Consider the following 23741-nt stretch of genomic DNA (forward strand, 5'->3'; position numbering starts at 1 on the left):
TTAGTTCAGAGATAACAAATTTACAGAAACCAAATCCCATCCCTTGGAAAAAAGTGTTGCCGAAAGAAAGCTCGCTCTACGGGCTTAGTCCGATATTGGGCGAGGATGGACTTTTGCGTATGAATGGTCGTATCGATGCTTGCGAATTCATAGATAAATGTACGAAGCGTCCAGTTATTTTACCGAAAAGACATCCAGTAACAGATCTTATTATCGCAAATATTCATCGACGATACCGTCATATGAATCACCAAACAGTGCTCAACGAAGTACGCCGCAGATTCTACGTACCTCGGCTCCGTTCAACGTATCGACGAGTGCGAACTAATTGTCAGATCTGTAAAAACAATCAAGCAAAACCATCTGCACCAGTTATGTCCAATCTTCCGCCTACGCGACTGAAAGCCTTCTGCCGTCCATTTTCTTATGTCGGTATTGACTATTTTGGACCAATGTCTGTTGTTGTTGGTCGGAGGTCTGAAAAGCGATGGGGTGTATTAATCACATGTCTTACGGTGAGAGCAATACACCTAGAAGTAGCACATAGCCTTACAACAGACTCGTGTATCCTTGCTTTAAGGAACTTTATCGCCAGGCGAGGAGCCCCCATAGAAATAATAAGCGATCGTGGTACCAACTTCATCGGAGCTAGTCGAGAACTGAGGGAAGCATTGAAGCAAGTGAATCAAGACCGAATGTTGGAGCACTTTACCACCACCGACACTAAATGGTCATTCAATCCACCTGCCTCGCCGCACTTCGGCGGAGCTTGGGAACGCTTAGTTCAAAGTGTTAAGAAGGCCATTAAGCACACCCAACTCACACGCACACCTAATGACGAGCTGCTAAAAAATATGTTGACTGAGGTCGAGTTTATTGTGAACTCTCGGCCGTTGACTGAACTGCCGCTAGACAACGAACTGTCCACTGCGCTAACCCCAAATCACTTTTTGCTGGGGTCATCAGATGGAACCATGCCCCCGATCGCGTTTGATGACAGCAGGTACGCCTTGAAAAATACGTGGACGACATCGCAGGTGTACGCAAATAGATTCTGGCGACGCTGGATTACTGAATACTTACCATCGTTAACCCGAAGGACGAAGTGGTTTAATCATGTGAAACCCATAGCCGAAGGAGATATCGTTGTCATTGTGGACGAGGCACTACCCAGAAACTGTTGGCCAAAGGGTCGGGTGGTTCGCGCAATTCAGTCCACGGATGGACAAGTTCGGCGAGCTCTGGTACGGACAGCTACTGGGGTTCTAGAGAGACCTACTGTTAAACTCGCAGTGTTGGATGTTGGTGAGTCTACTGGTACGTCGGAAAAGTGATTTCGAAGCACCGGAGGGGAGTGTCGCAACTTCTTGTTGCAACTCACCACGTATCCAACCACGAAATGCAGTGTTTTATTTTTTTACCTCGTATGATCGGGCCTTAATCACTGCAATATGGAGCAGCAGTTTTTTTTCCGTGTGAAGCTACCATAATTCGATTACCACTGACATAAGAATGAAAGAGAGAGAGAGATGAAAAGTGTCACAGTAAAAAACAAACAAACTATTATTAAAAGTCATTTTTGCAAACCGTGGTAAATCTTGGCATTCTTTTGTTAAATATTACTTCAGCAATACTTGAAAGAGAATTTTAGACTAGTTAGAATTACTGAAAAGCTAGCGAATTCGTAATACTGTAACGGCTTAAAAAGTAATTGATTATTCTAGTTTAAAAAGTGAAAGTGACGAAGTGATGAACTCAAGTTTATAGTACGTTTTTACTAAATCAGGTTTGTCAGCCAGCGTTTGTTGTCAATATAATTTCTAAACGAATCAATTTTAGATACCTACCTGCTGTTTGAAATAGTTTAGAAAACAACCTGTGGAATAAAGCAAACCTAGATAAACACCAAACTTGGGGTAAATAAGACATCGACAAACTGATAGTTCTAAACCTAACCTAAAATATAAACAATCTTGTAGCATAACTCTTACCGGTTTATGAGATAAACATAAAGAAGGACGCACATTAGAGACACTAAACGTAAGTCCAAATTTAGTCTGGAATGTATATTCATTAGAGTTAAGAAAATGCAATTACGTTATTATCAATATTGTCAATGTATGAATTTAATTTGTCTCTCGATAGGGATTTTTTATCGACGGTGTTCTCGTCACAGGAAATTGTTACCGTGAAATAAAACCAGTTCAAGAAATCGGAAACTTGTCTCTGTTTCTCGTTGCAAGTTCGCAACAGCTTATGTTATAGCTTTATTGCGCGGGATTGGATCACCGTATTCCGTTTACCGGTTCGGTTCAGGAGGTTCGGCCTGTTACATTCCCGAGTAAAGTCTAACATCAAAATAAGAACAAATTGAAATCTGATTGTGATAGCAACATCAGATTGAAATCCTAATATGATATCGACTGATCAAATTTTCAATTAATATCACATTATGTTATCATTTTGCTGTTTCAGGGCAAAGTTTTGTAAAACTCAAAAAATAAAAATATTAATCAACTACTTAGCGAATCCATTGAAATTGAGCAAATTTCAAATGACAACACAAAAATACAAAGTTAAGTTTCAATGGAAGAATTATTCTTTCAATCCTATATTGCCTTTTACAAAAATGCTTTGACATCCTGCCGAGATCCTGCAGTTGACCGCAACCATAACCGCGAAGAAACGATTTTTTCAACATTTTTCAACTTTTACGCAAATAATGCTCCTTCTTTTTAACCACGAGAATATTGATGTCAAACCACACGTCTGGGAGGCATTAGATGAATTGGCGATCATCGGTACCACGTTTGTCTGAAGCAGGTCAATCTGAATAGTTCCTTCGTCATTCCCATCTCGCTGATCGTCTGCCGTAGAAGGAGCTTTTTTCAGAATTTGATATGAGAAATATATTTGACGTCATCGATTTCCTACTAGATACGTTAAGTATCCGATCATGTAACAATTTTCGCGTTCAGTTAAAAAAAATGTTTCGATATTTGTAATCATACGACGACGCGAAGTTCACTCCAAAGTTTTTAGACCATTATTTTCAGTGCATCCAGAAATCGGGGACCTGGATGGCGAAAATAATCTGCTCGAAAAAAATCCGTTCTGAAAATGTCCATACCTTTATATCCAACAGTATGGAAAAATTCATTGTTTACGAAGTTCGAACATCGAATATTGAATGTCTCAGATTTCAGAACCTAGAGTCTCAATTTGATGTTATAATGTTTGAATACTACAGCTTTGGATATGTTAAGAACAAAGAGAACATACTGTGCTCAAATAGTCACACTGCTGTTCACGGTGGATGCAGGATGGAAGCGACGTAATGAGTGTGCCTTGAAAGAAACTACCTGCATACAACTTTGTGAAACAACACTGCTTGTCATATAATCGAACACTTTCCGTCTCCTTATAGCTAAATTCAATCGCAGAAAGTTCGCATTCCAAAATTTCCTAAGTTCGAAACCGGATTCTCTCCGCGGTAGTGTAGATTGCATGAAATCTTTTTTCTTACTTGCGATTAATATAGCCTAAATGTATACTATCCCGGACCTTTTTTGGGTGTTCTATTTTTAGCTTATCATAACAGTTCGGCTGAAAAGTTCGTATCGTTTAATAGAAACACACATTTTTTTGCCAAAATTCGTTTTTATTATTCAACATAATTGCCATCAGAGGCGATACAGCGATTATAGCGATCTTCCAACTTTTCGATACCATTTTTGTAGTACGATTTGTCCTTTGCCTCAAAATAGGCCTCAGTTTTAGCGATTACCTCTTCATTGCTTCTAAATTTTTTACCACCGAGCATTCTCTTGAGGTCTGAGAACAGGAAAAAGTCACTGGGGGCCAAATCTGGAGAATACTGTGGATGATGGAGCAATTCGAAGCCCAATTCGTTCAATTTCAGCATGGTTTTTCGTTGTTGTTTTTGATCGATTGTGAGCTCACGCGGCACCCATTTTGAACAAAGCTTTCTCATATACAAATATTCGTGAATAATATGTCCAACACGTTCCTTTGATATCTTTAGGGTGTCAGCTATCTCGATCAACTTCACTTTACGGTAATTGAAAATCATTTTGTGGATTTTTTTCACGTTTTCATCGGTAACAGCCTCTTTTGGACGTCCACTGCGTTCATCGTCTTCGGTGCTCATATGACCAGTACGAAATTTTGCAAACCACTTACGAATTGTTGCTTCGCCCGGTGCAGAGTCTGGATAACACTCATCAAGTCATTTTTTGGTAGCGGCGGCACTTTTTTTCATCAAAAAGTAGTGTTTTATCAACACACGAAATTCCTTTTTTTTCCATTTGTGTCACAATAACAAAAGTAGCTTCACTCAACATGCAATATCTCACAAACTAATAATCAGACAGCTGTCAAATTTATACCCGTATCTTTTGAAGGTTGGTACTAACTGAAAATGGTATGGATTTAATTCTAGTGGCGCCCTCTCATAGAAACGATACGAACTTTTCAGCCGATCTGTTATTAAGTTTTCAATGTGCTTTCACCGAGAGCAAAACTAGTTTTCAGTTTGATGTCACACAGCATTTTTTTTTGCTTTCGATTTTGATCTTTTAACCGTTAAAACGATCAAAACGATAGCAAATTAAGTAACCGATATATACGAACAGCACAACATCAAAAAGCGTTTTTTTTTATCTCGCATTGTACTCGGGTGGAAGAGCTAACCTTTCTTGGACACGTTTCGAATGCATTTCTACACTATCAATGGTGGCGAAGTACTTCCTTCTTAGATGCCATCACGATAACCACATGGCATATTGTGATTAAATTTTTCACATGTACACATCACACTCTTAAGTAGTTTTACTCACAATTTCAATAATTTTTACCCACGAAATATAAAATTATTCACAAAATAGTGTTGCAAATTTTTAGAGTTTAGTCAAGAGAAAGGGATAACATCGCTGAGGAAATGTGTCGCGAGATGATACAACTACTATTAGAGCTTGTACAATAAAAATTGAAAAAGCACCACCACAAAATGTCGTTCGGGTTGATTCGTAGACGTGTATCAAAAGCTCCGGTAACGGAACAAGATGAGTAGCACGAAGAAGTGCAATTGCTGAACAGATCTTGGCATTCTTCCGTTCGATTTGGGAACGGTTCCCTCCTGAAGTATTTGGCATCCCTTAGTCACCTGAATAGAGATAAGGGGCTGTCCATAAAAAACGTCACGCTTTTTTTTGACGATTTTTGACTCCCCATCCCCACTTTGTCACAAATTGTCACAGAAGCAAAGACCCCCCACACCCCCTATGTCACATGTCACGAATTCAAAATAAATAAAATTCATCTCAATACATTCTCAATATGTATGACATATTATCGGGAAAGTATTCTGGATGTTGCTTTGAAGCCGTGGGCAGACAAACATTTCGGTGGCAGACCATGGACGTTTCAGCAGGACTCGGCACCGTCTCACAAAGCTCGAGTAAACCAAGAATGGCTGAAAAACAACGTTCCGAACTTCATCACGTCCACACAATGGCTATCGAATTCACCAGATGCGAATCCAATGGATTATTCTCTTTGGGCCATTTTGGAGAGCGAAGTCCGAACTAAAAGATACACCAGTCTCGAGGGCGCTGAGAAAAGTTATTGTCCGCGAGTGGGCCTAAATACCTGCAAGTCACATTCGGCAGCTTGCGATTCGTTTTTTGACCGTCTCAAGGCCGTAGTCAAGGCAAAAGGTGGTCATATCGAGCAAAAGTGAATTGATTCTGAATTTTGTATTATTTTTACACATTTTGTACTTTGAATTAAGTAAAAGTAATTTTCCAAACTGAATTTATGGCCTTTTTAATTGGTTACACTTCGAGTGCCGGACCCTGTAATATCAATTATATAAATTAACAAAAGTATTTGGTTGGAATTGATTAAACATTTAAATCATCTGTTTTATTCCTCCTAGGGGTACACAGATATATTATTGTTTTAGGTAAAGAATAATATTTCCTTAGTGTAGCATACAGGGCTGAGAAAATAAAGACCAAAACCTCATCAAAACGAGATCACTGCCGGAGAATCTTTTCATTATCAGTTGATCAGTGAAATTTAAATCACATCGATCAATATCGGTACTGATCTTCCGTCACACAATGGGTAGTGATTTTGAGCTAAAATGATTCTTGATTAATGTAAGTTCAATCATTGGATGAAACGATAAGCTTTGATGTTGGTGGAGGGAAATCACATATGATCAAGATAAGACATGACATGATCTACGTCTGAAATCGTTGATCTCCCGCCCTTTTTCAAATGGAGTACAATTGAATAAACTGCATCAGAATCAGATAAGAGAAATTCTTATGATATACTATTATCAATGCTAGAAAATCAAATTACTGAAAAAATTGTCAGTGCATAACTTAAGTTAAACCGTTTGAAGGCATCTTTTTCTTTTTTACTCATATTAGGCAAAATTTATTAATTTCGCTAATTTACTCACTCCTACGTGCACTTTTGCTGATCACAACAGAAATGATTTCCTGCATCATTCATTTCCGAATTTACACGAAGAAGCTTTTACATCAACAAATACACGTTTTCCTATAGAATGTAAACGTTTGTTGTGGAGATTTTTTCAGGAAATAGAGCAAAGCAGTAATATAATGAGGTTTTTAAAAAATGCGCTCATTGAAAATATTGGACATAACATTCCAAATACCTCCCCCCCTCCCCCCTGTCACAAAAGGTCACGTTTTATGAAACACCCCCCTCCCCCTTGCGGCGTGACGTCTTTTATGGACAGCCCCTAAGAAGTCCAATGTGTTTTAATGGGTAGGTAATCCCTCACTAATGTTCGAAAATGTGGTAGGATGTAGTGAGCTGGGTCAGCGCTTACCAGAGAACGTAAGCAACACATACATATAGACAAACACAGTTCGCATTCTCGACGAGCTGAGTCGAATGATACGTGACACTTCGCCCTCCAGAGTTTAAAAGTTGGTTTTGGCTGAGATTACATAGCATTTCTATATGAGAGGAAAAAACTTGTTTTAATTTACATAGTGGTGTAATGATGCCATTCTCATATTATTCATTACATCCTATATATTACAGCAGGATTTATCAGAAAAGTTTAGAAAAGTGTTTTGAAGATTTCATTTTGCTTAATTCTACTATATTCATATACTACATTCGAATTTAAGTTAATGAAAGTTGATTCAATAATATGAAAGAGAATTAAGTGAGCTCCATTTTAAAGATTTATATATATTGAAAACGAATCGCCTTTTAATTCTAGAACCGGTTGTTGGACTTGGATAAAATTCAGCAATTTTTTTATGGGACTATCAGTTTTGTCATTCTCATTTAGAAAGGTTATGCAATCACTGTGAATACCGACTTTTGAACCGAGGCCCAGAGATTCGAGTGTCATATACTATTCGACTCAGTTCGTCGAGTGCACAAAACGTCTGTGTGTGTATGTAACGTTTTTTTGCACTAACTTTTCTCGGAGATGGTGGGACCAATTTTTACAAACTTATATTCAAATGAAAGGTCTTGTGGTCACATACAATATTCTTGAATATTATTTGGATCCGACTTCCGATTCCAGAATTATGGGATAAAGTGTGCAAAAAATGAAAATATGTGTGCTAGCTTTTCTCAGAAATGGCGGGAACGAATTCCATAAACTTAGATTCAATTGAATGGTCTTACGATCCTTTACAAAACCACTGAGTTTCATCTGGATCCGACCTCCGGTTCCGGAATAATAGGGTGATTAGGGTAAAAATTGAAATTTTAAATAATTTACTAACTTTTCTCAGCGATGGTGTGACCAATTTTTACAAACTTACGTTCAAATGAATGGACTTATGGTCCTTTACGAAACTTCTGAATTTCATTTGGATCCGACTTCCGGTTCCGGAATAGTTAGTAAAGTGTGTTAAATATTTTATATAATTATTCCTGGATTCCGATTCCGGAGGCACCGGGAATAGTGGTCATATTTTCCCAAATTTGGGCCTGTGGTACCATTCGGAAATTCTGATTTTCATCCAGATCCACCTTCCGTTTCCGGAGTTATAGGGTAAAGTGCGTTACAATTTTTTTACCATCACTTAAAGGGGCGAAACAAATATCGTAAACAATTTTTTAAATCGGCCTCAAAACTACTCCAATTAGTAGTCGTTATTGGGAGACGGCCAAACAAACCGGTTTCGAAGGAAATTATTTTGAAGTATATACAGGAATCGCCATGTAACTTTTTTTAAAACATGCAATAAAACACAAACGGATCATCCGATTTCAATTTTTTTTCATATTAAAGTATCCGCACCAAACCGTCACTCTCTATGGATGGCTTCTCCATGATAACGTGCGGGTTTTCCGTCCCCCAGATGCGACAATTTTGCGACGCCGAGATGAAAATGTGCCTCATCCGAGAAGATGATTTTTTGGCAAAAATCGGCATCTTCTTCAAGCTGATTTTCAAAGTAAAACTGCACTATTTTCACGCGTTCCTCAAGCGTATACACAACCATTTTCGTTCAGCGGAAGGATAAAACTAAGTTTCTGTCAAATCAGAAGTGACATTAAGGTTACCATTATCGAAATAACCGCTAGTTAAAAAAAAGTTAGATTGCGTACCCTGTATATGATAATATGATTGATATGAGAAAGGCATCATTACACCACTGGGTGAATTAAAACAGGTTTTTATTGACAAAATCACAACACAACCGACTGTTGCATCATTCGTAGAGGCGGTGGTGTTTCCTGCTTCCGTGCCTATACGAACCGGTGTGTACCGGTTTTGCATCTTTTTATGACGGTTTAAAAGTACTGTCAATCATCGTCGTGAAATTCTGAAGATAGAAATCGGTTTCAGATGAAATTCATAAGAAAATAGGTTTGGCCATCTCCAAGAAAATTGAGTGACATTACTTTCACCTTTTAGTGCACATCACTCTGTAATCGGAACTCGAATCCAAATGGAGTTCAGGAAAATTGTAGGGGACCATAAAACCATTCATTTCAATCTCCGTTTGTTAAAATCGGTTCGGTCATCTCCGAGAAAATTGTGTGAAAAATATACATTTGCTCAGTTCACCGAGCTGAATCGAATGGTATATACCATTAGTTTTCGAATGACGATGAACACGGACTTTCAAGCCTGCATTCGAGGAAAACGCGTTTAAAGTTTAATGTCTATAAAATCGAAGGAAAGAATCTTTTTTTCAGGTGGCGCGTAGGGTCTAACACTTGCAAAAAATCATTTTTTTTGGATTTTATTATATTAAAACATTTCAAGAATTTTTCATCATATTTTCAAGTCAATCGAAGTAAAAATCTTGGGCCTGTGCTGCGAGCTCTTTCCCCTTTGCAGTATGAGATAAGAAAATATAAAGACCCATAACTTCCAGAGTTTTGTTCCGATTGGCTTGAGAACTTGACATAATATTCTTAAAATGTTTTACTCCAACAAAATATAAAGAGACAATAAATGATTTTTCAAAAGTGTTAGACCTACCCGCCCCTCAATAAATATGTTATTAAAACCTGTCCACGTTAAATGTCGGATACTTTTCCCTCAGTGTAGATTCTCAATTATTTTACAAATTGCTAAAACGTTTCACTTATATGATAACTGAAACTCTTTGCTTTATTTCGTGGTACAAAACGTTTACGTTCTTAGTACAGTCAGTAAAACGATGTCGAATCAAGTGGAAGTGCGCAAACGTATATTGTTCCAACGGAAGCTAAGTTAGAATTAATCGGTACGCTACTTAAAGTATTTAGGTTATACTTGATTTCGATTGGGGTGATAATCGTGGAACTTTACTGTTAACTGTATTTAACTGAAACTACCAAAAAGTACCGTGTTTCGTGTTTGCTGATCATTAATTCTGCTCTTGACTGTAGATCGCAAGGTTGGAAGTGGAACAAATCTGAAAGTATGCTTCCCACAAATGACCAAGATGGCGGAGACCATTTTTGAGAAAAATTCCAAGCTTGTGGAATGTGTCTCGCAAAGTTGGGAATTCAAAATCATACGTACAAAAAACAGCTTCTGGTCTGGTTTTTTATTTCGCAATGCCATCGATACACCGTTGCCGAATATTTCCGGACAAAGAAGGTGCTCCAATTCCTGAAGAAGTATTTGATTTGACAGGCAATGCTTAGTTGTGGTCGAAGATCTGAAGGTTAAGTTTTTACGTGCTCAATCAATAATGCTGTGTACCGGCAAGAATGTATGCGGAAGCAATTATAACTATTTGTTAAAAATCACGACTTTGCAGAACTTCGGACCCATTGAAGTACTGGGCTCTAGTTAAGCGAAAACTCTTCGAAACTACGAGGAAAGCATTTGGTAGCGATGATTTCAAGAGAAGATGGAGAATCGTCACCGCGGCATTTTACCGATATCTGAGGATATCGAACGGAACCTAATGGTGGCTATATAGCACAGAAAGTTCAATAATTTTCAGAAAGAAGTATAAACATCTTAATCAACTGTTTCTAATTTAATTATAAGTCTATTATTCTGGAAGAAACACTCCAAACCCGTAATTTTTGACTTCGTTTTGTTTAATTATGTACATTTTTTTGCTGTTATTATTTTGGTGTACGAAATTTGACGAGGATAGATGAAAGAAAATGAAAATGTGTTTCTGACTTTGAGAAAAAATACTCCGAATAAAAACGAAGAATGAGTTGCTGTTGAAATATTTCTCGTTATTTTCGACATTTTCAGTATCACTTATGAACTAACACTAATCTCCAGCTGAATTCTTATTGTTGTTCTCATTTCTGATTATCATTAAATATTTGTAATATTTTTTCCAACCAATCGGACGTCTGCGAAGTAATACAGAAAACCTCGTGAATTAATGATTATTCTTTTCCATTTAAAATGTAAATACCCTAACGGTTATGTTTCCCTCAAAATTCATTACACCACTGTCCTCGTCATCGTCGGAAAACGAATGGTCCCCACAAACAAAAGTCGCTGCCGGTGCCGCTTTTCAACATAATTTATTTGTCTGGGACTTTTAGCCACCATGCCCTGTTTGTGGTAGTTCATGCAATAGAACAACTATCCAGTCAGAATCGCGAATGAATATGCAAAAAATTTGCATATGTCTGGCGGGACTCAAGTCTAGAGCGTGCTGAAACTTCTAGCCCCAAAGCATCTAAATAAAAGTCAACACTTACTCGTACTCGAAGCGTCGCTACCAGTAATGGCGGCGATTCACTCGGGCAAGAGCCGGCCATGATTATGCAGAATGTCAACGACGATTTATGGGATTCGAAAAAAAACAGCATCGGTGAAAGTGAAAATAAACCATTCTTCAAGTTTAATCGACCGGGAAAGAATTAGTTGAATAGCGACATAGCGTAGTTGGTAAAAAATTTCCATCGCAGCGTAAGTGGCTTAGTCACCCAATTTCAGTTGGAAAGGTTTTCCTTGTTTTTAAAAAGAAACGACTGTATTGTTCTCTTGTTATTTTGTTATCTCTGCCCTGTTATCCTAGCAGAAACTGGCTCTTTCCGACAAACCACTTCAGGATTCAACCCTGAAAAAGCACTATATTAAACGATAAAAATACTCCACCATCGAGTGTGTAGCTATGTGGTGACAGTTTAACTGATTTTTCGCATAATTTTCCAGTTTTCGCGTCCTTCTCTCTACACCATTCATCCAAATAGTATCAGTAGAAATCCAGTCTAGTTGGATGGATTTTTTCCTGTGGTCGTTTGTTAGATATATGGCGTAAATCGATTTCATTGTCCATCGAAAGTAAGAGGGGATGAAACGGGATTCGAGTTGAATGAATTTAACCTTTGTAGCCGTTAACTTGAAGGAAAATAGCCATAGAGTTTTTAAACAGAAACGGAAAACTTCAATGTTATTGAGATGCGTGCGCTCATTAGTTGAAGTGTTGCATTTGTTATTGGGGTAAAAGTGATATTTCAGTGTACCTTTTTTGTCGAGATCTCAGAGATGGCTGGACCGATTTTGATCAAACTAGTCGCAAATGAAAGGTCTCCCCGTCACCCAGAACGCTATTGAATGGTTTTGAGATCGAATGTTTACTTTTTCAGTAATACGAAGTTTTATGTCAAAATTTTCAAAGTTTCTGTCACAATTGACCTTGAAAACAGAATATATTTTCAGATTCCGCACGGTAATACCTATCCAGCAAGCCATAGATTGTTAAAATCCGTCCATTTTTAACGGAGATATCGAAATTTTTGTGTAATTGACTTTTACCCCTATTCCAGCAGTAGAAGTTTTGAGCGCTGTCTGGCAAAGAAATGCTTGGGAGCAACATAAAACACGATTTTTTATACTGTTACATACATTTGTTTCTAAGTACCCAAAAGACTGTGTACAGCATAATATTTTACCTCGGACCGATTTTAGCACAGTTCGTTTTTGGTAACATAATCGTTCGAATATGGCATATGTAAGCCAGATGATGGCAGAATTTTCGAGTTGAAAGCAATTCCATAGTTATATTGATTTAAACTACTTACAGCAATAAATGCTGGAAGAACATAACAGCCATATACCATTCGCATCAGTTCGTCGAGATCAGCAAATGCGTGTCTGACAAATAATTTCACTCAATTTTTTTCGGAGAGGACTCAACCGTTTTCTACAAACTCAGATTCATATGAAAAGTCGTATACTCCCAAACAAGGTGCTTGAATTATGTTTGGTTCCGACCTCTGGTTCCGGAACTACAGGATGATATGTGAAACGAAATTAAAACTGTGTAACTCATTTTTCTCGTAGATGGCTGAACCGATCTAAGATTCAAATGAAAAGTTTTAAGATTCTATAAAACATCTTGTTTTTCAGTCAGATCCAACTTCCGGTTTCGGGGATACAGGGTGATTAGTATAAAAATGTATATTTCACATAAATTAATCAGGTTTATCGGGTTTGCAGATTTGGATAGTCGATAACCAAATAAACTTATTCTATTTTTGGTTGTATTTAGTTTTCGTTTCGGAAGGCACCCAAAAATTTAATTCGCTCTACGATTCCTCAAAGATGTCTACATGTCGAAAGGGTTATTTCGCCGAATGACATTTCGCCGAATGGGTCACTTCGCTGAATGTCATTTCACCGAATGCCATTTCGCCGAATGCCATTTCACCGAAAGCCATTTCGCCGAAAGGGTCATTTCGCCGAATCCTGAAATCGTCTTGTAATAGTAATTAGAATTGATTTAAATTAAAAACAAACGAAAGATGGCGTTTACGCCCGTTTTGTTGACCTACCATTGTACTTCTTGAATAATGATTGATTGTTGTACTTTTGAATAAAGATTGATTCATGAACCTCAGAAAGTAGTTCCCAAGAAAACTTGTTGACTATTAGCTGCTAAGCATCAAAGTAATTGCATAGGTGTATCTACCAGGCAAATGTAGGCTTTATTTTCCGTTTATTAAGTGAAAATTAAAAAAAATATCTAATGCGGCTACGTCATATGGCTTTCGGCGATATGACCCGCTCCCCGTTCATACATAGCAAGATGGAATTTCTAAACAAAAACTACTTCTTGTCTAAACTGATCTTATTCCAGTGAGTTTTTATCGAAAACCAAACCACAGATCACAAATATACAAGCTCGAATAAATTTTTTTTTCAATCCTGTGTAAATTTCAAATTTGCTACATGTTGGAAACTCTACTATTTGTCGCAATCTTCCAAAACGTTCCGCTACGTTCCGAAACGATAACAAAGTTCTTCTGCCTGTTATACAAATATTCCAACAACAACAATTTGAACACTTCTCACGCAATTTCACTAAATGACAACTTTATTTCCATGTCGTTTAAATCACAGGTTAGTTCGATAGGGATAACACAAAAACAAGCTTATCATTTTAACCAACAGCAAAACGAACATTATGCGTGAAGTGGATGTAGCACCCGAAATAGAATAGTGATGTGAACGTTGCACACAAACTAGTGTCGATCACAATGACATCTGCAAGAATTCGCCACGCTGAATAAGCAAAATTTGCACACAGTTCATATGCGAGCCTGTGTATCTGTTTTCGGTGAGCAAATTAAACTGAAAGTCATAATCATCAAAGAATTCAATGAAACTCAATTTGTGAGGAGATGGACGTTTAGAAGGGAACATAATTACCTATTTTGGGACGATTTTCATCAAAAGAAAAAAAAGGTTTTTTGTAAATCGACTTAAGTTTTGAAAAAATCGGATTCGATCAAAATTTCGAGCAAAATCGAAGAAATTCTATAAAAACCGGTTTTCGATCAGAACCTCGGAGACCCATAGAGTTATATACCATTCGATTCATCTAAATTTTCTCCAAGATGGTTGAACCGATTCACCCTTAAACATAAAGTCAAAAATGTACAAGACACTGAAAAGCGTAGATGTTATCTTGGAATCAATTTGGGATATGCTCCAAGCAGTTTAAAAAATTGGTACCACTTTGTTTAGTTTGTTTAATAGATACAACAAGACAGGCTTTATTGATCCTACTAAAAATTCAAAATTAGACGGTTTCAAATAATTTTAGATAAAAATGAAAAATCATCCAGCAATTGGTAAAAAAAAGTCAAGTGTGAATCACGAGGTTTGATTCACACTTTTTGCAAGCTGTTCGTTTGAGTTAATTTTTATACACGAAATCAATCTGAGAGCAATTAACGCCAAACTGCTGAGAGAACATGTTATTTGAAGTGTAGTCGTTCCTCAAAAACGCAACATTCTACTATTCGAAGGCATAGAATTTAACAGTTTAGTTAGTCAAAAATGTCGAAAATGGAGGAATCGCTTGAAATATACCTTTATAATGGATGTTTTCGGCTCGCCTTTGAAGCGCCATTCGGTCGATTGTTGTGCGGTTTCGACGTCATATTCATAGATCCACACCTCATCACCAGTTATGATGCATTCGATGAATGTTGAGTCACTATCTGCGTTGGAAATCATCTCTTTGGCCACATCAACACGACGCTATTTTTGAATGAAATTTAGCTTTTTTGGCACCAGCCGAGAAGCGACGCGTTTCAAACCCAAAACATCAGTTAAAATGTGTTCGGCTGATCCATAAGAGATGCCCAACAACACAGCAATCTCTCTAATCGGTACAGAACGATTTTGCAACACGATTTGCTTCGCCAATTCAATGTTTGCTTCAGTAACAGAAGTTGTTGGGCGGCCAGGGATCTCATCATGATCCAAGCTTGTACGACCACCTTTGAAGTGTTTATACCATTCGTATGCCTGTGTTTTTCCTAGACACGATTCACCAAAGGTCTTTTCTAACATTTTCATCGTTTCGGAACACTTAAATCCATTTGCAACACAAAATTTGATGCACGCACGTTGTTCTAAATTTTCATCCATTATAAAAATCGCCACACGAAAATTTTTCAACTTCTTTGTATAGACGCCAAACAAAAACTAATCGTACGATATGCGTCAAAATTTGCCAGAATGTGTATAATAGTGTTGCCAACGTTGAGAGAATAAAAGTTTACCGATTGGACTAGCGCGGGAATTTTAAAATGAAAATTCCGGTTCTTATTTGATCATAAGGTATGATCATCACATCATTTCGTTTACGCCATATTCATAATATTTATTTTCTAAAAAATCTGTTTCTAATAGATTCTCACAAATTTGACGCTTTCCAATAAATTTAGTGAGTGGTTGCAGTTTCACAGATAATTATTATTGATTATCCAGCTTACTGAAGTTACTGTGAGCTTTTTTTTATCGTACTGGGCTGATATTAAGATTTACCGTAAAACTTGCAATTTTAATTATAGAATTTCTTGTCAAAAAATACTGAGCAGCGAAATCAAAACAAAGTGTGTATAACTACAAATTTGCTATCGATACTTGTAAAACAAATTACATATTCAGTGCTGTTTTACGTATGGAATTTCATTCCATTTTGATTAATTTTGATACTTTTAATGATCAATTTTGATCATTATATTCTCATATTACATTTCTCTACAATTACAATTAATGTTCGTATCTTTCCTAATATCAACTGTAATTTTTTTTCAGATCCAGTAATACACGCTGTGAGTTTCTTCAATCTTCAAGAATTGATTATGCGTTAGAAAGGTAACTATGACTCAAGTTTTTATGGCACAGCAATGTTGGTGATGCTCGTTAGTAAATTTTGATTTCTCTAAGTATTTTTAACACGTTTAGTGGATAATTGTAGATGTCTCATACCCAGGTTGTTGTGAAAATAAATTAGTCATAATTTATTCATGTTAATCAAATCAGTTTAGTTTCTTCGGATGAAAGATGCGTATTCTGATTACCTTTCTAAAACTATAGTTCGCCATTTGGTTTAATTATTGAAAAGTTTTGGGTTGAAAATAAAACCCGTCAGGTATTCTCCAGAGTCCTTTGCCGTCGATTTTCACCAATAACTAAGAAATTCGTAGAGTAATACCAAGCGTCATCCGTTATATTCAGAGACTATAACTTTTTCCAAAAAATGTCTTAAATGAATACATCGTTGTTGAAACCGGTTCAGTCATCTCCGAAAAAATTGAGTAGAGAAAAATCTTTGATAGGTGCACACACATACATACACAGACATTTTTCGATCTCGTCGTGCTGAGTCGAATGGTATATAACACTAGGGGTCTCCGGAGCTTCGATCCCAAGTCGAGTTTTCCAGCAATTCTATTACCTTTCCATTGAGAAAGGCAAATGGACTTAGTCTTACGTCAAAAAGTTTGATTGTTGGAACAGCAGAAATGAATATTTGCGAAAAAATTCCGCCGAATACGGAACTTGATTTTCCTCCTAATTCGTGAGATTGTTTTACTCACTGCACTTGGCTCGATGAGATAAAACACTACTCAGAAAGTCACTCAATATCATCTACACATGCAGACGTTGCACTTTTGGAGTGGGTAAATTTTCAGTCTGGCCTTGTGGCATTATCCAGCTATAAAACATCTCAACCTCAGTTCCAAATCAACAGTCGATGTGATCGGATGCGTATTTACGTTTCTCTTAACATTTGTCCAGTCGAGCGTTTTAATCCATTCTCAAGGTCATTTTGCTCTCTCTGTGTGCTAGCGAGTGTTAGTATCAATAGGCACAGTTGGCCAGTGCCGGGTGCTATTGTGATATCACTGTATATTGTGTTCTGGTAAAAAGTGCCGTTATACGTTGAACATTATAGACAATTGTGTTTTTTTCCTCGTGGAGGATTTTTACACACCATCTGCGGTGATACACCGATCAGCAAAAGCGAGAACTTGGTGGACGATCAGCCGGATTTTAAGATAAGTACTGTCTTCTCATTGTTTATTCTCCCGCCTTTCTATTATCGGTTCCTCATCATTTTATCCTCACAACTATCCGTGAGGACATGAGCAACTCTGAACCTGATCCTCCCCCTCCCGATGATAAGATGGAGACTTCTGCTGACAGCAGTAAGATTCGCATTAAGAGCTATCCGGATGGGCTTGCACTCCCGGTCGGACCTTATGCTGTATATTTCCGGACCAAATCAATCGACAAAAAATTGAATACTTTGAAAATATCTCGTGATATTCTACTATAAAAAGAATAGATTAAGTACGACCAGACAAGCTCAGGGTCTTACTAACCAGCTCTCAGCAGGCAAACGAGATTGTTCGAAATGAGCACTTTACGCGGGACTACCGCGTGTACGTACCAGCTCGTGAAGTCGAAATAGACGGCGTGGTAACCGATTCGACTCTGACTTGTGAGGACATTCTTAAGTACGGAGCAGGTTGTTTTAAAGACCCCTTACTTAAGAATGTCAAGATACTGGATTGCAAACGCTTGCATTCAGTATCGATCGCCGGGGATGGAATCAAAATCTTATCCCCAATCAGATTCTTATCGAGTTACCTTTGCTGGCTCGGCTTTACCCAACTACGTCCTCTTGGACCGGGTTCGTCTGCCCGTTCGTCTCTTTGTACCGCGAGTAATGAACTGTACCAACTGTAAACAATTGGGGCATACAGCTTCTCATTGCTGCAATAAGCCCCGGTGCGCCAACTGTGGGGGAGGACATGCGGATGGCTCTTGCGGTAAGGATACTGAAAAGTGCCTCTATTGTAAGGAGGGTCCGCATGACCTCTCGGCATGTCCCGCGTATAGACTTCGCGGTGACAGAATGAAGCGTTCTCTGAAAGAACATTCTAAACGCTTTTTCGCCGATATGCTGAAGAGTGCCACTCCCCCCAAACAAATAACGAACCCATATGCCTGCTTGTCAAATGACGAGAGTGATTATGACGACCCTTTGGAAGGTACATCTTCGGCTGTCCCTCAAAGCTATAGAAAGAGAAGAAATATATCCTCCCACAAGCTTCCTAGTAAGGGTTCGAAGATATCCTCAGAAGGGCCTCTAAAAGTTACAGCTAGAGGAAGTGGTGCTAAAGCAAAACCGAAGCAAAATGCTCCTGGTCTAGGAAATCTAAATTCTACGAAAGAATTCCCACCACTTCCTGGGACATCAAACCCCTCAAGCGTCCCCGAAAATCTATCTGAGAACCAACTCAGTGCTGGACTTATCAAGTTCTCAGATATTGTGGACTGGATTTTCAAACATTTCAACATATCTGACCCTCTTAAAAGCATTCTAATTGCATTCATGCCTACAGTGAAAACATATTTGAAGCAGATGACTGCAAATTGGCCCCTTCTTTCAGCGATCGTGTCCTTCGATGGCTAAGTCACCCTTTGAGGTTAAGGATTCAATCACTGTTTTACAGTGGAATTGTAGAAGTATCACCCCGAAAATAGATCCTCTCAAAATTCTAGTGAATAATCTGAAATGTGACGCATTTGCATTGTGCGAAACTTGGCTAACTTCTGATGTACCCCTAAACTTCCACGATTTTAAAATTATTCGTCTGGATCGAGATGATCCCTATGGAGGAGTACTTTTGGGGATCAAAAAGTGCTATTCTTTCTATCGCATTAACCTCCCCTCGATACCAGATATTGAAGTTGTCGCATGTCATGTTACAATCAAAGGTAAGGACCTTTGTATTGCTTCCATCTACATTCCCCCAAGAGCCTCGGTTGGGCATCGGCGGCTCAGTGATATCGTAGAGCTCCTTCCTGCACCGACGTTGGTTTTAGGAGACTTTAACTCACACGGTACGGGATGGGGCTGTCTTCACGATGATAACAGATCAACTATGATCCATGATATTTGCGACAACTTCAATATGACACTCTTGAATACGGGAGAAATGACACGGATTCCTGCACCACCAGCAAGACCAAGTGCGCTGGATTTATCCCTCTGCTCGACATCGCTACGGTTAGATTGCAAGTGGAAGGTGATCCCTGATCCCCACGGTAGCGATCATCTACCTATCGTAATCTCAATCACCTGCGGATTAAGACCATCGGAGACAATCAATGTTTCATATGACCTCACACGAAATATTGATTGGAAAGACTACGCAAATTCGATATCTGAGAAACTCAAAACAACACAAGAACATCCTCCGGAGGAAGAGTACACGTTTATGGCTGGCTTGATTCTCGATACTGCGATTCAAGCTCAGACGAAACGTGTACCTGGTGCGAAAACTAACATCCGTCCTCCCAATCCGTGGTGGGACAAAGAGTGCTCATCACTGAACGCTGATAGAGCCTCCGCGTTCAAACAGTTTGAAGCCAATGGAACACCTGATAATTATCGTAATTACGCAACGTTAGACACGCAAATGAAGAACTTAATTAAAGCAAAAAAAAGGCGGTTACTGGCGCCGGTTTGTTGACGGATTAACAAAAGAAACATCGATGAGCACTCTTTGGAACGAAAGCGAGGAATATTCTAACCGCTGGATATTCGATTTCGCTAAAAAGGTATGCCCAGACTCTGCTCCGGACCAGAGGATCTCCCGCGCCGCGACGTCAAATGCAAACGAAATACCGTTTTCGATGGTAGAGTTCTCACTTGCGCTTTTATCGTGTAACAATAAATCTCCGGGGTTAGACAAAATCAAATTCAACTTGTTGAAAAATTTACCTAACTCTGCCAAAAGGCGCTTATTGAATTTATTCAATAGGCTTCTTGAGGATAATATTGTCCCACATGACTGGAGACAAGTGAGAGTTATCGCCATTCAAAAACCAGGGAAACCAGCCTCCGATCAAAATTCGTATCGGCCGATTGCTATGCTTTCCTATATCCGGAAATTGTTCGAAAAAATGATTCTGTTTCGTCTAGACAATTGGGCCGAGACTAATGGCTTACTTTCAGATACACAATTTGGTTTCCGCAGAGGAAAAGGAACGAACGATTGTCTTGCGTTGCTCTCAACAGAAATTCAAATGGCATTTGCTCGTAAGGAACAAATGGCATCAGTTTTCCTAGACATCAAGGGGGCTTTTGACTCAGTTTCCATAAATATCCTATCTGAGAAGTTGCATCAGCATGGTCTTTCACCAATTTTGAATAACTTTTTGTACAATCTATTGTCCGAGAAATACATGTATTTCGCGCATGGTGATTTGTCGACAATACGATTCAGTTACATGGGTCTTCCTCAGGGCTCATGCTTAAGCCCCCTTTTATACAATTTTTACGTAAACGACATCGATAAATGTATCAATACATCTTGCACGCTAAGACAACTTGCCAACGACAGCGTTGTGTCTATTATAGGACCCAAAGCTGGCGATCTGCAAGGGCCGTTACAAAATACTCTTGCCAACTTATCCATATGGGCTCTTCAAATGGGTATCGAGTTCTCTACGGAGAAAACTGAGTTGGTTGTATTTTCAAGGAAGCGAGAACCAGCACAACTACAGCTTCAACTAGGGGGTGAAAACATAGCTCAGGTCTTCACATTCAAATATCTCGGGGTCTGGTTCGACTCCAAAGGCACCTGGGGATGTCACATTAGGTATCTGAAACAAAAATGCCAGCAGAGAATCAATTTTCTTCGCACAATAACCGGAACTTGGTGGGGAGCCCACCCAGGAGACTTGATCAGGCTTTACCAAACAACGATATTATCCGTAATGGAATATGGATGCTTCTGCTTCCGATCCGCCGCGAACACCCATTTCATTAAACTGGAAAGAATTCAGTATCGTTGTTTGCGTATTGCCCTAGGTTGCATGCAATCGACTCATACGATGAGTCTCGAAGTGCTCGCGGGCGTCTTACCGTTGAAAAATCGATTCTGGGATCTCTCATACCGATTGCTTATCCGATGCGATATCTTGAATCCGATGGTGATTGAAAACTTCGAAAGGTTAGTTGAGCTTAATTCTCAAACCCGTTTTATGTCCTTGTATTTTGATTACATGGCTCAGAATATTAATCCTTCTTCGTTTGTTTCCAACCGTGCTCATTTCCTGGATACTTCTGATTCTACTGTGTTTTTCGACACATCCATGAGAGAAGAGATTCGTGGAATTCCGGATCACATACGCCCTCAAGTGGCCCCTAATATTTTTTATAATAAACTAAGAACAGTCAACTGTGAAAAAGTGTTTTACACTGACGGATCAAACATCAACGAGTCCACAGGCTTCGGTATCTTCAATCAGAACATCACCGCTTCGTACAAACTCAGTGATCCGGCTTCAGTTTACGTCGCAGAATTAGCTGCCATTCAGTACACCCTCGAGATCATTGAAACCTTGCCCAAAGACCATTACTTCATTGTCACGGACAGTCTAAGCTCAATAGAAGCTCTCCGGGCAATGAAGCCAGGAAAGTATCCCCCATATTTCCTGGGGAAAATACGGGAACATTTGAGAACTTTATCTGGACGGTCTTATTCAATATCGTTAGTCTGGGTCCCTTCGCATTGTTCCATTCCGGGCAATGAAAAGGCAGACTCATTGGCTGAAGTGGGCGCATTAGAAGGTGATATTTATGAAAGACCAATCTGCTTCAATGAATTTTTCAGCATTTCTCGTCAGAAAACTCTCGAAAGTTGGCAAACTTCATGGACGAATGACGAACTGGGACGATGGTTACACGCCATTATCCCTAAGGTATCGACGAAACCTTGGTTCAAGGGGATGAACGTGAGTCGCGATTTCATTCGTGTTATGTCGCGGCTCATGTCAAATCATTATACATTCAACGCACATCTCCGGCGTATTGGGCTCGTGGAGAGCAATCTCTGCACCTGTGGCGACGGTTATCAGGACATCGAGCATGTCGTGTGGTCGTGCGTAGAGTATCGTGACGCCAGGTCGAAGCTACTGGAATCCCTTAGGGCCCGAGGTAGACCGCCTGAGGTTCCGGTTCGGGATGTGTTGGCGAGTCGGGATAGTTCATACATGCTTCTCATATACCAATTCCTTAAACACATTCGTATACAAGTGTAATCTATTATATCTTGCAGAGAAAGTTCCTCCCATTCCTCGACGATATTTTAACTATGGCTAAGAATAATCTCCAACTGCAGGTTCGACACTAACATCCGCCCGATTCTATCGACCCCTCGTCCTGTCTACCATCTTCATTGGAACTAACTAGATCTTTTTGTTGTCACTAACTTTTCTGTTCTCCCTTTCCCCGTCTCTTCACCATCTCGTTGTCAACTAATTAGATCTCTGTCGTTTTCTAGGCATTTCGTTCCCATATCCCCTTTTTACCCCGTTTCTCTACAATATTTACTAGTCTATGTCTCTTTTATTCTCTTCCGTAACATAACAATCAACCCCAATGGAAGACCGCTCCAATCGATGACCAGCATGCGGGCCACCCGCCGGGTCTTCGTAGCCTGGGGGTGTTTTCCGCGGACCCATACGGACCAAAGGATGCGGCCAGCATAAATATTTACCAACGTCATCTGGAAGACACACGCTATGTTCAGTTCATCAACCACTGCAGATTGCCAGCTGTAGACTGGATTCTCGAGAATAGACAATTTCAACACCAATATTACAGTTTTATGTTAGTCGTTAACTAAAATTAGAAAAAGCCGGCATCTTAGAGCTTAAGCAGTGTGCCTAAAAAAAATTATATTATATTTTTAAATAAAAAACAAAAACATCTCAACCTAAACAAAACACAATTAAAATTTCTCATATCAGTATCCAGCTGGTGAACGAAAAGAAATTTGATTGGTTGTTTTGTCAGACGATTTTTTGTTTCGCTTCCAAACACTGCTGCATACAACCATTTCCATTTGTTTCCTTTCATGCTTCGTCTCCGACTCGTCAGAGCAAAACAGTTCAGAATGAATTGCTAGTACTGCCAAGCAGATAAAAGGTACTACTCTACCTGAGTGTCACTTATTAGTATTTCTATTTTGACATTTCGAACAAAAAGTATAAGCAGCTTACAGGGCGACTGCAGATTGTGGCTTTTTAGGGGTTTTTTGGTGAAAGGTGCCAAGAGCACATAACCATTTTCCTTTTTACCCTTTTACTATTCGTTTTCGACTCGTTAGAGTGACTGAGCCGCTAGTGCTCCAGAAGTCGCATTAGTCATCCCTAATATCTGTAAGAGAAGAGTGCTTCGAAAAAAACGGTAAATTCCGAACTATTCCACACCTACAAAAAAGTGCACGATATCCTGGTTACCCCAAATATTAGCCGCACTGACTGCTTTCTGTTGCCAACGTGTTGTGGGTAATAAATTGCATCCTGTTTGGAGAAGTAGTTCTTTGCTTCCGTTATAAATTTTGTGGTCGCACACATAAGCAGCTTATTTCGGGCGCACGACACGAGTGTCGAAGAA

The 23741-nt window shown here is 39.0% G+C and overlaps 1 protein-coding gene across 5 annotated transcripts in view; it reads left to right on the plus strand.

Annotated features, from left to right (window-relative positions):
* Window positions 1-23741, plus strand: part of LOC131433080 (adenylyl cyclase 78C) — a 243579-nt gene that overhangs the window by 67804 nt on the left and 152034 nt on the right. For 3 of the 5 annotated variants that reach the window (XR_009230019.1, XM_058599840.1, XM_058599841.1), the window contains exon 2: window positions 16073-16132. The exons of 1 other annotated variant lie outside the window; for it this stretch is intronic. The gene's annotated coding sequence lies outside the window, so the exon portion shown is untranslated. The remainder of the gene's footprint in view (window positions 1-16072; window positions 16133-23741) is intronic. One more of the 5 variants, XM_058599842.1, reaches the window with a different exon arrangement.

This window comes from Malaya genurostris, chromosome 2 (genome assembly GCF_030247185.1).
Source record: "Malaya genurostris strain Urasoe2022 chromosome 2, Malgen_1.1, whole genome shotgun sequence".
NCBI lineage: Eukaryota > Metazoa > Arthropoda > Insecta > Diptera > Culicidae > Malaya > Malaya genurostris.